The sequence below is a fragment of the Marmota flaviventris genome, chromosome 3 (assembly GCF_047511675.1).
Source record: "Marmota flaviventris isolate mMarFla1 chromosome 3, mMarFla1.hap1, whole genome shotgun sequence".
Taxonomy (NCBI): domain Eukaryota; kingdom Metazoa; phylum Chordata; class Mammalia; order Rodentia; family Sciuridae; genus Marmota; species Marmota flaviventris.
In genome coordinates this window covers 84,011,633-84,016,644 of record NC_092500.1, presented here as the reverse complement: position 1 = coordinate 84,016,644, position 5,012 = coordinate 84,011,633, and the positions used below count along the sequence as shown (strand labels likewise).

The following is a 5,012-nucleotide window of genomic DNA, read 5'->3' as shown; positions in this document are numbered from 1 at the left end:
TTCATAACCCACTTGAAACAAATGTATGAAATATGATATGTCAAGAGCTTTGTAATGTTTTGAACAACTAATAAAAAAAAATTTTGGAGGCATTGTCCAGACCCCTGAGAAAAAAAAGACATTTCCAACCATCTATGGCTGTTTGGGCAAAGCAAGTAATAGGTGGCTAATGGAGGTGGGTCAAGAAAAAGACAAGATGTAGTCTCAACATCTGGAAAATTGGTCAAGTAATTGACTTTTCACCATTCTTACTCCCTTTCACTCCCACCCTTCTAGGTGCCTTGTCCCAAACACAGACTTGATCTGAATTCTACTTCTGAATTCTAATTCTAATTCAGTCTGGGGGATGAGAAGGAAAATTATCCCTTTCCTTTCCCCCAAACTCTGCTGCTCCAATGACAATAATTCAAACAAAACACAAGTGTAATAAAATATTTAAAATGGTCTATTTAAAAATCTGAATGAATCAACAATAACAACAACAGCAGAAGAACAAACAAAAAAACCTTCTGGAACTAGTGCAGGATAAAAATATAAAGTCAATCACTTTCTTAAGTACCAGCAATGTATGCATAGAATTTCAAATTTTAAAAAAAGACCATTTATATTAGCAGCCCCAGAAATGAAATACTTAGATGTAAATCTCACAATGTATGCATAAGATATATATAAAGAAAACCTACAAAACTCTGATGGAAGAAATAAAAAAGAACTAAATGAATGGAGAAATAGTCCATGTCCCTAAATAGGAAGCTGTAATATGGTCAAGATAACAGCCTTCCCAGCCTAATCTATTTTTTCAATATAATCTCAATCAAAATCCTAGCAATATATCTTGTAAATATTTACAAATTGATTCTAAAGTTGGTAGAAAAAAAGAGAATGATCCAGAATAGCTAGGACAGTGCTCGCTTCGGCAGCACATATACTAAAATTGGAACGATACAGAGAAGATTAGCATGGCCCCTGCGCAAGGATGACACGCAAATTCGTGAAGCGTTCCATATTTTTATAACAGCTGATCTTTCAACACAGACTCTGAAAGCTAGAAGATCCTGGAATAACATATTTCAAACACTGAAAGAAAATGGGTTCCAACCAAGAATTGTGTTTCCAGCGAAATTAAGCTTCAGGATGGAAGATGAAATTAAAACCTTCCACGATAAACAAAAGTTAAAAGAATTTGCAGCTAGAAAACCATCTCTTCAAAACATCCTTGGCAAAACATTACAGGAAGAGGAAATGGAAAATAACAATGAAAACCAACAGTGGGAGGTAGGACACTAAAGGGGGGAAAATAATCAAAGTGGAAAACAGAATAGCTAGGACAATATTGTAGGAAAAGAACCAAGTTGGAAAATTCACACTATCTGACTTCTAGGCTTACTCTAAAGCCACAGTGGTCAAGACAATGTGATACTAAAGAATAAACAAACAGATGAATGGAACAGAAAAGAGATCCCAGAAATAATTCACATAAATCAACTGATCATTGACAAAGGAGCAAAAACAATAAAAGGGACAATAGAATCTTTTCAAGAAGTAATACTAAACAACTGGACATTCACACAGAAAAATTCATCTAGACACAATCCTTCTACCCTTCACAAAAACTACTTCAAAAGGGATGTTAGACCTTAATGTAGAATTTTAAAAACCCGTAAATTCCTAGAAGATAACACAGGACAAACTCTAGATGATCTTGGATGGCAATGGCTTTTGAAAATACAACATCAAAGGCATGATTTATGAAATAAATAGTTGATAGGTTAGACTTCATTAAAACTAAAAACTTCTGCATTGCAAGAGAATAAGACAAGTCACAGATGGAAGAAAATATTTGCAAAAGACATGTGTGATAAGGGACTATTATCTAAAATATACAAAGAACTCTTAAAATTCAGCAATCAAAAAATGAACAATCTCATTGAAAATGGGCAAAAGACCTTAACAGACAAACCCCATAAAAAGATATAAAGATGACAAATAAGCACATGAAAAGATGCTCAATATCACTTGTCCTTAGGGAATTATAATTTAAAATAATAAGATATCATTACATACAAATTTGAAAATTTAAAATCCCAAACACTGGTCATGACAAGTGCTGGTGAGAATGTGGACAGACAGGAGATCTCACTGGTTGTCAGTGGGAATGCCAAGTGGTACACCCACTTTGGAAGGTTATTTGGTGGTTTCTGTAAAATTAAACATATTCTTAATATATGATCCAACAATTGTGCTGCTTGGTATTTACCTAAATGAGTTGAAAAATTATATCCACACAAAAACTCATACATGGATGTTTATAGCACTTTTATTCATAATTGTCAAAACCTGGAAGTTACCAAGATGTCCTTCAGTAGTTAATGGATAAATGAACTACAGTACCTCCAGAGAATGGAAGATTATTCAATGTTAAAAGAAATGAGCTATCTAGCTATGGAGAGACATGAAAGAACCTTACTAAATGCTGTAGTAATATGCACTCCTAAAGTCTCTTGTGTTGAAGGTTTGGTCTCTAGCCTGTTGTGCTATTGGGAGGAGGTAGAACCAGGTGGGGTCTAGTGGAAGGAAGTTAGGTCATTGTGGGTGTGCCCTTGGAGGGGATATAAAGACCCATCCCCTTCCTGTCTCTCTGCTTCCTGGCTACCATGAGATGAACAAACCTCCACCACATGCTTTTGTTTTGTTTTTGATACTGAGGATTAAAACCAGGGGCATTTAATCATTGAGCCACATTCCCCAACCATTTTTTTTTCTTAATATATATTTTATTTAGAGACAGAGTCTCACAGAGTTGCTTAGTGCCTCACTAAGTTACTGAGGTTGGCTTTGAACTTGCAATCCTTCTGTCTCAGACTTTCGAGCCATTGAAATTACAGGTCTGTGCCACTGCTCTGCCACATGCTCCCACCATGATGTACTGTGCTGCCACAGGCCCAGAGCTATGGGGCCAACTGATCAAGGATGGAAATCTCTAAAATGAAACCAAAATAATTTTTTTTCCTTATAAGTTAATTTCCTTAAGTATTTTGTCATAGCAACAAAAGCTGACTAACACACTAAGTGAAATAGCAAATATGAAAGGCTGTGTACTGTATTCCAACTATATGTCATTCTGGGACGGTAAAAATTATGAAGGCAAAAAAAAAGATTAGTGGTCAAGTGTTAGGGAGGAGGTTAGTACTGACTAGACAGAGCACAGGGGATTTTTAGGGCAGTGAAACTAATTTTTATGATACTATAATAGTCAGCACAGGCTATCATGCATCTTTGCAAATTTATAGAATGTACAGCACCAAGAGTGAACCCTCATGTAAACTATGGGCTTTGGGTGATAATTATATGTCAATGTAAGCTCATCAATGGTAGCAAATGTGTCACTTAGGGGCTAGAACTGGATACTAGGGTCTTGTGCTAGTGTGGAGGCAAGGGATAATGGGAATTCTCTGCACATTCTGCTCAATTTTTTTTAAAAATATTATTTTAGTTGTCAATGGATTTTTATTTTATTTATTTACTTGTATGTGGTGCTGAAAAATCAAACCTAGTGCCTCACACATGCTAGGCAAGCGCTCTACTGCTGAGCTACAACCCCAGCCCCATTCCACTCAATTTTGTTGTAAACCTAAACTGCTCTTAAAAATTAAAATTATTAAAAATGTATTAACTTAAGAAAATTCTGTGATGAGTCAGTGAGAGAGGGATTAAAAAAAAGTACTGAGTAGCAGAGGCTGGTTTTCAGCAATGTTGTCCTATTAAGCTATCTTTCATTCCCAGGGCATCCCTACTTACACTCTTGTAACCACTTTGCTTTTCTCCATGTGCTCATTTGACCTGATGTTAATATTTCCACATTTTTGGTTAGTTACATCTCACAACTTAGACCACAGACAGTCCATGCTAAGATAGTCACAGAGAGATGGGCTCATCCCTAGCTAAGCACATCCTATGTGTGGCTCCATCTGTTTGCTCTCACACTTCCCCATCCCAGCTCCTCCTTCCTTTCTCTCCCAAACTTCCAGTGCTCTGGCTCTAGAACTCTTAGACCCACAGGGTAACATGGCCAGTCCCAAGCCTCTGAATTTCTTTTGCTTTCCCCAACTCCCCAAAATCTAAGCCTTGTCTTTTTGGCAAGAAAGGGGCAAGGAAAAATCTTCTCCTCCCATCAGTTACATTCCACTTCATAGAGCTTGACTAACTCCTGCAATGAGCTGCTTCTGTAGGATTTCTCCGTGGACATGTCATAGGTTACAGGTATCTATGGGATGTAGATAACTTTAAATTTTTACAGACTTAGCCAGGCGCCACGGGGCATGCCTGTAATACCAGAGGCTCTGTAGGCTGAGGCAGAAAAATCGCAAGTTCAAAGCCAGCCTCAGCAATTTAGTGAGGCCACAAGCAACTCAGTGAGACCTTATCTCTAAATAAAATACAAAAAAGTCATGGGGATGTGGCTCAGTGGTTAAGTGCCTCTGGGTTCAATATCCAGTACAAAAACAATAACAAAACTTTTAAACCAATAAAAAACTTTACAGTGTTTGGAATTTGTTTTCTTCCTGTACTAGGATTGAACCTGAGGCCTCGCACATGCTAAGCAAGTACTCTATCACTGAGCTACATTTCCAATCTTTCTTTACAATTCTATTTTGAGACAGAGTCTCACCAATTTGCCCAGGCTGACACCAAACTTTTGATCCTCCTGCGTCAGCCTCCTGAGTCACTGGGATTACAAATGTGTGCCGCCATGCCTAGATGAAATTATTTTTGTATTTGTAGATAATAATGATATCATACAAAGAAATTTGTTTTCACCAAGACTCATACAGTCTCTTCCAAATATCTTCCAGATTACAAGTGGTATATGATAAACTGAATTACTGCCTGGAAGTCAGCACACCTGAATGGAATCTCAGTTACTCCATGGAGAGTGTGTGAGGTTATTCACATTAAGTAACTTCTTCAGATCTTTGCTTCCTCAGACATATGATTATGATTTCTGTATGTTA

At 37.1% G+C, this 5,012-nt stretch overlaps 1 non-coding gene across 1 annotated transcript; it reads left to right on the top strand.

Annotated features, from left to right (window-relative positions):
- The first annotated feature begins 904 nt into the window (after nt 1-904).
- On the top strand, nt 905-1,011 carry LOC139705287 (U6 spliceosomal RNA). Its single transcript, XR_011707204.1, has one exon. It is a non-coding gene; the product is annotated as a U6 spliceosomal RNA (small nuclear RNA).
- The last annotated feature ends 4,001 nt before the right edge of the window (nt 1,012-5,012 follow it).